Below are 12,226 nucleotides of genomic sequence, written 5' to 3'. Positions count from 1 at the left end.
AAATGTGCAGAATCACTTAGTGTGAATGAATTGTAATAGGAAGCACACAGTTTCACCCACCTGTTCTCCATTATGGGCCTTTTGAGCCTGCACTTACTTTTGATTACTTTTCAGAATATGAAAATTAGTCTAAGTCCAGTTTTCTCCTCTGCCAAAGCCAGCTGTCTGGAAATCCGCTAAGACTACCCATTTCCCAAGCACTGTTGTGCCAGCAGAGGAGCTGCTTTTATTTAATAGGCCTTTTTGGTTACCCAAGAGGACCTGTGAGGCTTTTGAGAGGTATGATGTAGAAGCCGGATATCTGGGTCCAAGATGAGCAGTAACTTTTTCTTTTATATAGTCAACAAACAAAACCAGGTATCTCTCAGTCTACCTGAAAGTGAATTTAGTCCCTGCAGGTAATGTGAAATGGTCAAATGACAAAAGTGCTCGTTTTGAAGGCGGCATTTGCTTCAGATTTCTGTTGACTACTTTGCTATATGGTGGACTTCCAAAACCCCAAATGAGAAAAAGCCATCCTTTTCCAGAGAAAAACCATAGTTCCCACAAGAATCAGACATATATCACTGAAGCCCAAGGCGAATTTTCCCTCCCTGCAACGTTCTTTTATTACGTCTTGATTTTTACATGACAGAGCAGAAGAAACTATGTTCTTTACCTGGGTTCTTTTTGGAGAGACAAATACCTGCACATTCAGAATTTTTTGGTGGAATAATCATGTGTGTCTTTTTTATTATTACTATTTTTTAGAAAACTTTGGTTAGCATTACATACAGATATTCCCCTTTCAACGTTTTTCCAGATGTCCTCATCACGCACACAGTGGAAGCTACTGCTTCATTTCCCAGCCTTGGGATCTTGTTGCCTGATCACTCTGGGTCAGTGCATCTACAAACTGATTCCAAATGGAGACCACAAAGAGCTGAAGTGTGCTCAAACTGTATGTGATATTTCAAAAAATTTACCTAATAAAGTCGAAATATGTGCTGGCACTAAGCATTGCTCTCTGCCAGATGCCATGTACTTGTGACAAAGCATGAAAACACTAGAGCTTTTCATAGTAAAAACCAATGGAATGGAAATCAATGGAATCACTATACCAGCAAAACAATATATTTCTCCTGGCACAGCTCTTGGAAGCACCTGAGACATTCTGGAATTCAAGCACGGACTAAGGCCCAGCACGTACCAGACCCCAAAATGAAACATTTCAGATCAACCTATTACAATCTGGCAAAATTATAAATATTGTACTGTTTTATAATAGGAAGTGTGGGAAAAATTAATATATGCAGCATTATCAAGCAATCTTTACAGTAACTGTAGAGACTTCTCAATGAATTTTGGAAGTAGAAAGAAATATATCAGCTAGAGATAGCAACAAGTCCATTAGTGTAACAATAGTGATAACATAAACACTTTTGGAAAAAGGCAACAAACATTACCATGAGATGCCGGGCTGAAAAGTGGCAGTAAAACAGCAAGTAACAACTACTCATCACAGAGATTACCAGAGAGAAATGGAAAATTAGAGAAAGGAGAGTTTATTGAATGGTAAGTGAACATAATAAGTAAGCACAACAGGATGAAAGTGGAAAAAAAAAAAAAGACAAATAGAAGATCCTGTGCCTCAGACATACACTGCTTTGTTTTATGTTACTCAATTTTTGCTTCATTTTACAAAGATTTTCTGAGGATTTCAAATTAGGCAAACATTATATGTTTTAGAGAGTAAATGTGCATTGCCAAGGAGATAGATACACTCCATGCTGTCCTAAACTGTATGAGAAGAGTGGTTTGGAAGATTAAAACTGATGGCAAATTTCCCGTTTCAACTGGGAAATGATTACCTTTTCTTCACAAAGATACCTGAGGTTCAGAAAATTAATATGGGAAGTAAGAATCAATTAAACTTCTAGGTTCCGTTTGTCTGGGTTGTTTGTTACATTTCTTTAGCAAACATTAAGCTCAGAACCATTTAATTTAATGGGGAAGGAGGTAGGCAAGAGCTGAAGAATTTTGCAAATTCTGCCCTTAGGTTGAATTTGCCATTTTATCACAAAAATAATCATGAATTTAGCACACTTGATGTTTGTGAAACATGCCATATTTTGCCATATTTATACAGTTAAACCAAAACTGAGCTAATGCAGTTAATGCTTCTTGTAAACTGGAGCTACCTTGAAGTATAGGACATTAAAAATAACGGTATATGGCTTTAAGAAACACTAGATGCTTTATTATCCTTTCTCTTCTTTAATATTTTAGTGAGGATTTTAAGCTGACTGTTAGATTAAAGATTTCTTGCAGATATCGGATTGCAGGCACAGTGGAAAGCAAAATAATTATTGGGTGTTATCCATTAAGAAGAACTCAAATGGCAACTGTTAACAATCTGTAAAACCAGTGTAGTCGTGGGCTTTTCTCTGTGTCATAACCCCCCCCACCCCAAAGTTACCATAAAGCTTCATTCACTTTCAGTGTGATAGGTTGCACATGTGATGGTTTATTTTACAAGCAAAATCTGCATGTAAGCTGTAAAGTGCCTGAATACTTGGATTACAAAATGGAAAAATAAACAGTTGCAATTAAAGGATCAAGCATTCCAATATTGCTCCTATTTTATCGTGCAACTTTACTTTCTTAAAAGCACTTCAGAAAAAAATGTGCCAGATTAAAAATTTTAATCTCTTCTGGAATGAAAAAGGATATGTTGATACTCTAGTGAGCAGAGTAGTGCTAACAGGTTGATTATAGAAACCATTTACTGGAAAATCTTTCCTGAATTGTTCGTAACCTTTAAATAAAAATTTAACTATTGAAATTGCCTGTTTGGTTTAATTATTCTTTATTTTATTTTTCAAAGAAATTTAAGAATCCTCTGTAGTTTTCTTTATCTGAAGGTGTATTACGTACCTAAAACTTTAGCCTAAGTGAGCTATTGCAAATTAAAATAGATACATTTTTTGAGCTTTTTTAGGTTCTGAAAGTACCTATTAAGTTAGGGGCAACATTTATCTTAAGTTGTGCACTGTACACTGTATCCACACCATACACTGACTGTGAAGTTCAGGAAGACCTTGTTATAGATGATATTTTTAACATTAAAAATATTTACTTGATTACAGTGTGAAACACTGTGCACTGCAAAGGGAGCTACAAAAGTTGCTTCGAAATACTTAGTTTGTTAATCGAACTCTAATACTGATTCCAGATACTTGAAGAAAGTTTGCAGTCCTGGAACAACTGGTATCTACCAATGATGCTTTCAAGTATACAAGTTTTTACCAGTTATTTACAGTTATCATACTTTCTTAGTGAATATGCTATTTTAAAGGTACTTAGTGAATGTTAAGTTTCTGGAAATGTAACAGATGGCTCAGTTGCATACGGATATCTTTTTATTACTTCTATTTCACAAATTATTTTTAAAGAAAATCCTGATAGGCTGTGGGAGTTTTGGTCTGACTTCATAATGAGTTTTTGTTTGTTGTTAATTAAAGCCTGGAAACATCAGGCTTTAGTGAAAAAAAAAAATTGGATATTTTGCAGTAAAATTGAAATATCAAGCTTGACTATTCAACCAAATCAACCCGCAGTGACACAAGAATGCATGCAAATTTAGGACGAGAAATGGAAAGGAATATTATATGTAGAAAAAGAACAAAACGAAATACTGTTATTGTACTGCTTTGCTATTTACTGAGCAAAGTGAGGCAAAATTACATATCTTTTCCTAAACACGCAGTATCTTTAATGATCACAATGGTTGGACTCCAAATTATACCAATTATCAACAGAAAACTCTTTTCAACAATTTTCAACAGAAAACTACCTCAGTGCCCAAAACACCTGGCCAAGAAACAGCCTCGTATTGATTTTGAGGGAATAGTGCCACCTACTGAGCCAGCATCAGCCCTTTCTACAGCATTTGAAGGGCGTTCCCACAAGTACAGACTTAATCTAGACTTGTGAATTTGAAAAATCTATCATTCCTTAATCTCAGGACATTATTCTTATGCTCCTAACCATAATTTGTTACTTCAAATGTGTTCTACCAGCTTCGACTAGAAGCTGAGCTGCCTGGATGTAGCCCTTATCTGCTAATGGGGCTGTGCACTCTAGCGCAGTGAGGCTCAGAGCCTGATATGATATTGCAAATGCTATTGAGATATACATGACAAAAAGTACTCCCAGGCTCCTAGATAAGCAAGGGAGTCCACCCTTTCCAGCTGAAGTTTACAGGCAAACCTCAAGATTTTCCCAAATCAAGTAAGCCATGGGATTTGTTATAGCTTAAGTTAAAATAAAATGTATCCTATGCATTGTGATAATATGCAGTTAACACAGTGTTTAAGTTGCTTTCTTACTAGGCTTCCAAGAGGCAAGAGATGATCCAAGGAAAACAGAGATAGAGAAGGTTTGTCTCATTTTAGAATATTTTATTGCTCAGCCTTAACTATATTGCTTGAAGTCATAAAATGACCTATGTCTTTGCCGTAAGTTCAGTTAGAAAGCCTATAAATCAATAAAAAGAAATCCAGAGGAAATGGGCTGGAAAATAAACATTGTTCTTAAGATGGACATTTTTATCAAAACAATCCACAGCCAGTTCAGAGTGAGCTATGCAATGGCAAAGAGAATCACTCTGTTCTTCAGTTTATCCTGTCAATTTAGGAGGAAGACAAAGACTCAGTGTGACTGCAGCTGTGGAGTTTGGCATCCTTCAAAAATTATGGAGGCATCAGTAGTGACTCAATAGTTAAGGTTACATTCTGATTGACACAGAAAGCAGGACTGAAATCCTCCCTCTTTCTTCTAATGACTGAATTTGGTCTCCAAATTCAGCATAAAAACTCTTACTGGGACTTTTTTTAACACTTTCATGAACTCTTTACTAACTAATCTTGTTGATAAACATATTTAAATGTTCCTACTTTTCATTCTTCTCACAGTCCTTTAAGCTTCTCTTAAGCTTACAGTCACTTTCCATGACTTTTTCTATTCCATGTGCAGGAGTGTAAACTGAGAATATTTCTGATGAAGTTAAGGCATTTTAGCATGTGGAATCCTGGGATTATGGGGCTACAGAGCTCTTGATCTGTAGTTTTCAATCACAGTTCTGCTATTTTGTTAATCCATCTATCTCTTAAGTGCCAAAATGTGTGTTCAGTTAAAATACTGCCTGTGATTAATGACTGTGGTATTTGAGTCGTAATTTGCTTCTGTATTTGCTACAGCTGATGATGGATGAGGAAGGCCAGAGAGAGAAAACTTGTGCATGAGGTCTGCTTTTACCAAGGAAGAATGAAAATTATAACTCAGGATGAGATGGCATTCTCACTCAGTTTTCAAATTCATTTCCTTCATGGCAGGACAAAGAATCAAAATACAAGATATTTTTGTGGAATGTAAAGCTCAAAAATAATAATTTTGAACTATTGCTTCATTTTGGGTCAACTAATTTGCAACTGTCCACTTTATTGCAGTGCTGACTGGAAGCCATAGTTACTCTGTCATTTGAGGAGACTCTTTTTATGTAGATGATTGGTCTCAGAAGAATAAGTTTTGCATTTGACTGAGTGAAAAACTTAGTAGATTAAACAAGAGCTGTATCGTGTTCTAAATTATAGTTTGGCAGTTTGGACTCTGTCACTGAAAACTTATATGGAGTGCAGTGTTATAGACTAGGCTTCATTTTATAGTAAGCAGGCAACTCATTACTTGGCAAGTAAGCTCCCAAATATGTAAGATATACCCATTTTACATTTACAGGATTTTGCACTTTAAAGGTAAAATGTAACATAGCATTTTGAAGTAATTTTGTTGTCCCTATCCTTTTACTAAGGTTTGTCATGGGGCAAATCCAGAGATCATTTAAAAACAAACAAACAAAGAGTTCAGCTGAATATTTCCGCTTTGATTGAAGAAGGTAAAACATTAGAGCAGAATTCTGCTCCCTTGGTCTAGGACCAGCAAACTGCTTACATTCGACACTCATTGCTCAGTCAAAGTATTTATTTAAAGATAATTAAAAATAGTAGAACTGAAGCTCCTACTTACAACTGCGCGTGTACTTACATGCTTTGCTGAGCCAGGAACGCTCCAGAAGTTTAGACTGGTTTTGCACCCACATCAGAGGAAAAGTGAACAGTGAAGCTACAAATAAAGCAACACTGCATATTGCTCTTGAAAAAGTCTGTCAATGGCCGGGAAAATCCATGCCTGACAGGCATAGCTCAGTGAAAAAATATGCTGAATTTAAAGATAGTCTGCCAGCAAAACATTAAAGTAGCTCTGGGTGCATTAATGCACTAATTCAGATAACAAGACCTCTTACATTCTCCGTATACATAAAATCATCTGCAGATGACAGATGTTGAGACATAACCAAGATGATATTTAGGAAAAGCAGGAATGGCATTTTGTATGAAAAAAAACTGTATGAGTTTTTTTGTTCAGATGGAATGTAACAACTTTCTGTCTGATCTACCCTCTGTTTAGAGGACAATACATTGCCTTTTAGGGAGAAGGGCTTGAACAGAAGAGATGCTTCCATCCTATAACTGCTGTGATAATGTCATTTTAATTCAACACACTAAATAAAACACATGCACATATACAAGCACTCTGACTCATAATCATTAAAAAAAGAAAAAAAAAAGACTTACATACTTCTCCCAAGAGCCTAAGTTGCAGCATTATTTAAAAATATGATTATGTGATAGACACTACAAACTTTAGGGAATGTAAAAAATTAAAAGCAGTAAAAAATGGTTTTAAAAAGAAGAGAAAGAATTTGAAGGTAATGTGTAAGCAAAAGCAAATATTGAGTACTGGAACAGATAGATTTCAGGTCTTCTAAGTCTCGATCTAGGAGTAATGATTATCTATTCAATGCACAGGGATTTATGGCTCAAAACACCCTCAAGACCAGAAGAAATGTCATCACTTCCCCATTTAAGAACAAAGTAGCTGCATTTATCTTTCTTCTCTAGCACACATACCTTGCAGAGTGTGTTACAAAACATCTACATCAAAACTTCTTCCTGCAGATACTTTTCTTCCTGTCTTTGTGCGTCCTTCTACTGATTCCATTGTCTGCCATATGGACAGAGAGCATCAACAAGATACTTCTCTTCACTGCCAAGGTCTTTTTCCTCCTGGATTCAGTAGCAATACTTAGAAGACATAATGGGAGAATATGATGCAGTTTTTTGAGGAGAGGAGTTGAGTTTGATCCTTCTTTTATTAATTAATATGTAAGATAAAACCCAATAGCACTACTCATGAATGAGGACTAAAACTTTCCCATCAGAATTAAAAAAGCAAAATCTAGAAATCCCTGTCGGAGAAGGATGGGACAATAAATACATGTTAAGAGTTAAGTATGCTGGTATGCGCATACATAGTTTGTGTTCCTCAAAGACATCCATTTCACATTGGAGAAAAGAGTCTATTGTATGCCAACAAAAACAACAAAAAGATTTTATTACAGACCTTTTGCAAAAATGACTAAGTGTTTAAGGAGGGTGGTGGGGTGTTTAGCAGGCACAGGTAGAAAAAATTCTTTGTGAGCCATTCATTCCTGTTTGAAACAGAGGGCCCTGGCATCATTTTTCAAATGTCACTGACTTGACAAGGGAATGCCTAATGCAGCTGCAGACTTCTGATTTTGGATTCTGCAAGTTCCTACAAAGATCTCATTCTCAGGAACATATTCCTATAAAGTTCTCATTACTTTCAGATAAACTCTGCATGGCTATACTTTATGAAAGTTCTCATAATTATCAAATCCTTGTAAGAGTAATATGATAGTGTTTTATACAGTTTACGTCTGCAAAAAACAAAAATTTATAAAGCTACTCTATTTTATCAGAGTATATTTAGACTGATTTAAGCCAAGCTTTTTCCTAGCTCTGTTTGTGATTGACAACGTGGGTAGTCTAGTCAAAGGAGGCACTTCAATTTTCCTTGATCAAAGAGAAGCTGGAAAATAACAATCTTGACCTACACTAGAATTTCAAAAGTTAATTTATGTTGATAATATTTGGTAAGCCACATTATACAAGTCTCATATTTCCACTGTGATTACATCAGTGGAAATCTGGGTTCTAATATAAACATTTGCATGTTTTATTTCAATTTCAATTTGCACAGTTATTGCTGGTTTTGTTTACTGCTAGTATTTGCTGGTTCTAGTCATCATTTTTTCTAACATTTTTGTCAAAAAAGAAAAAGGGAGCATCAAACAGTCACAGGAAATGGACTGAAATTTCTCAAGGAAAAAAAAAAGAAATTCAATGCATTAAGGGGACTGGAATATAGCTGTTGAGTGGTGACCTCTACCCTGTCTGTACACTGTATATCTCCTGTTCTGCTTAGTATGAAGGACCAGGGTTCAAACAAACCAGGATCCACCAAAGCTCTATGAAAGGAGCAGCCGTGCCAGTTTATATCAGCTAAGAATTAGCCAAATAGGAATATTTTTCAAGGCAGGAAATGGGTTACATTTTTCAATACAATAGCAAAGAGAAAATTAAATAGGGCAGAAATTTCTTTCCTTCTGCCCTGCGCTCTAAACTCCCACTCACAAGTAGCATTGCCTCATGCCAGAGAAGAGAAGAGCTCCTTTTCAGACATATGGCACATTCCCACTCCCACTAAAGTCTGTTGACTTCGATGGGAGTTAGGTCACGTTCTTAAAATGGATTCTGAACAGACAGTAAAGAGCATAGATCAACTTTTTTATGAACAAGTTTCATTGTAGTCTGGCACTTCTGAGCTAACACTTCTCCCCCCTCCTTCGCTCCAAGGGTCCAATGGCAAGTTGGCCGTCTATAAAGAAGAAAGCTTTGATATGTATGAACAGTTCAGCTTTTACTCAGTTTGGAAGCGTTCTGCACTTTAGTGTGAAGTGCTCCCAGAAAACCTACCATGACAGTTTTATGAATGGAATCCATTGTAAATTTAAACTTTGAAATAGAATTTATGGACTATGCTTAATGCTTAAAGGGAGTCAATTGAGGCAGGTATCTTGGAAAGGCTCTATGGTTCATGAATAGTGAGCCCCAAAGTGAGCCAACTTTTGCTTTGCACTTCAGAGAATGATTTCTTAATTTGCAGCAATTCATTCTCTTCCACACTGCTGATGAAGTAAAGTAAGTATTATAGGTATAAATTAAAAGTAATGCACTTTTCATTCATCAAAATATGCACAATAAAAAAGAAATATTGCCTGCATACTTCTAGAATAAACATAATTCATTCTCGGTTCTCATCTTCCAAGAAGTTTAAATTTATTTTGCACTTTACATACTAATACCATGTGACATCATTTTGTCACAGCAGTGAAAAAGAATCTAGGGATGAGACTTTGGTGTCTTTATTGTCCAAGTGGGGATTTGCAAACTCTCTGAAACCATTTGTGGCTAGGTTTTGCTTTGAATTTTTAGGCTTATTAACCTCCTCCACCAAAAATTTAGTTCTAGAAGTAAACCTGAATGACAGTAGATGGTAATGGCATCACAAAGCTTTTTTATGGTTTAACAGTGCTTGCTCTGCTTTTTCTGTTATCCAAGTGTTTCCTCTTTTGATTACATTTTTTTCAGCTGGGCTGAGCTTCACTCCACACTGAACTTCACTGTCTGAATCCTTCGTTTTTTTTCATCAACGTCCTTTCCATTCCTTTTCAGTTGGCTAACTACCCGCCTTGCTCCATTCGCCTAGTACCCACCAAAACATTGAACCGTCATATAATTTGTTACCATCAGTAGATTCTTTCTGCGTGGGTATTACACCTCTTGATAGAAGAAACAAGGAGAATTTCTTTTAGTTTCATGTGTAGAAGAAAACCTATTTATACTTTGCTATCAATGTTAGATTTTGTTTATCCTCCTGGTGGTCAGATGGAGGGAGGCCATAACACTTGAGGCTGCTGCAACATAAAAGCCTGAATGTTGCATCCACTTTAATTCAGTTTTAACATCAACCATAATGGGATCAGAGCCAAGCCATAAATAATCAGCGCCAGTCCCTAAATGAATGTATACCTCAATGTCCTCTGGTATTAGATTTTGGAATGTTATGCTGGATCTGGCAGTGTGGTAATTAGAGGTGCCAATTAGGAAATTAAATTAGTAACTTAATTCTCCCATAGTACCAAAGAAACCAGTGAAGTTAAATCAAAGCTGAATTTGAACTGTTTCCTCAAAACACAAACATACTTAGAGTAAAACATTGGCATTAACCAAGTATTTTTGTACTTCAATCTAGGATTCACTGTTAACCCTTTAGTGTACTGCAAAAAGGCTAAGATTCACAATAATTTTACAGAATGATGTAAAAAAAAAAAAAACAAAAAAAACAAAATCCCAAGCAATGTATTTGTGACCAGTGCTTGTTTTTCCTAAATATATATGTTATCTTATTTCTTTTCCTGCATGGCAGTGCCAGACTTCATAAATAGTGTATCTTCTTTGCATAAAAATCTTAAAGTTACCAGCCATCATCATCTGTTGAAAATGAGAGTGAATTAAGGTGAGTAACACCATGACCTTCAAACTACTGATCCACATAAAGCATCCTATACCGTATAAACCATTGAACAACCTTACTTGGAAATAAACTTTTGGAATTAACCCTCATTTGCAAAGATCAAGGCCTGAATTTCAGTCTAAGGACAAGCTTTATTAGCTACAGCTTCTACTTATTTTCTGTATATTTCCTGTCCTACAGGATCAGAGCAGGTAGAAAAAGGACTTTCAGACCCATAACATTCTGCTTGCTCCGTGTGTAAAGCTTTCTCCACTAAATTTGTGCGTATTTTTTTGCTCATATTCATTTTGTGGTTTAGATAAACTTATGCCTATCTCTGAGGTCACCACTGTACAGGCAAAGATTACCTTTAACTCAGTGAGGGCATAAGAACTGGATCCTTTTTCAGTTTTAGAGATTGTCATTATAGCTTGAAAGAGACTGTGAAAATGGGTTTTGAATTTAAAGAAAGTTAAGGTAAGCTTATCTCTGGAAAGCATGCAGTTAGGCAATTTCTCAGGCTATTTGGATTTATCTGGCCACTGGACAAGCTAGCCAGCACTCCAAAGGGAAAAAACAAATCTTGCTTGAGTAATTCGTTTAGTCTGAGATCTGAAAATATTGTCATGATTTTTGTAGCAAGAAAGAAGCTAGATGAAAATGAAACTTAAAAAGGTCTTGTGCAATCAAACACACAGTACAGCTTCTGGAGAGAGCATGTTTCCTGTGATGTCCATAGTTCAGGAGCCAGTCAGATTTTGTATTGAACTAGGCTAAAAGCAGAACTGTGCTTGATAAGGTAACCTATGATTCATAAGCTGTTCAACTGTGGGAAAATGTTTTTAAATTCCAGTGTGCCATCTTTCCATCAGATTGTCTGTGCTTCCTAGTGGACAGTCAGGGTCATATGGAAAGAAACTAGTTACATTTCCCAACAGACAGTGTTTTTTCATGCAGTTGATTACGGATTTAGGGGTGACAAAACTGGCTCAGATAAATTTTTGGAGTCTGTTCTGTTAATGTTATTCATATGAACCTCCCCAAGAGATTATCCTCTTAGGTGAGTGGTACACTGTGCACATGTGTATGAGTAAACATGATCAGAAATGGTCTTCTTTCTTTACACCTCTGTATCAACTTACCTTAAGACTCTGACTATACTGTAGATTGCAGCTGTATTAATTTGTATACTCTTCAGTTGTTTTGGGTATGTAAGACTTCCACTTGACTTAATATTACATGCAGCAAAGGGAACAAGGTCGATTAGAAAAGAAGAGTCTTTCTTGTAACTTTTCCAAAAGCTTATTCGAAAAGGAAAATCATTTTATCCTAACATTTCTAAAGTCATCCTATCCATGATATCGTTGAACAAAATACAAATGATTATACTTTTAATCTGTTTTTACTCAGTGAAATGGGGTTAGCTCTTTATCCCTCTTCTTTGCAGTAGTGTAGTACTTACCAACCCTACTCAGATATCAGCATCACTTGGAGTTTCAATTTCTCCTTTTACTTTGACCTTCAGGAGTATAATCAGATGCCCCAGTCACCCACTGGCTTATTCTACTGCAAATGTTTGCGTACTTCTTGACTGTTCTAAGTGATGAGACTGCACATGAAGTGAAAGCAGACTAAAGGCACATTCAGGAATAAAATAAAAATAAAATGCTATCCCTTATGCTCATCTTAT

Source organism: Dromaius novaehollandiae, chromosome 1 (assembly GCF_036370855.1).
Source record: "Dromaius novaehollandiae isolate bDroNov1 chromosome 1, bDroNov1.hap1, whole genome shotgun sequence".
Classification (NCBI taxonomy): Eukaryota; Metazoa; Chordata; class Aves; order Casuariiformes; family Dromaiidae; genus Dromaius; species Dromaius novaehollandiae.
The sequence above is the reverse complement of the archived record's forward strand: the minus strand, read 5'-3'. Positions refer to the sequence as shown.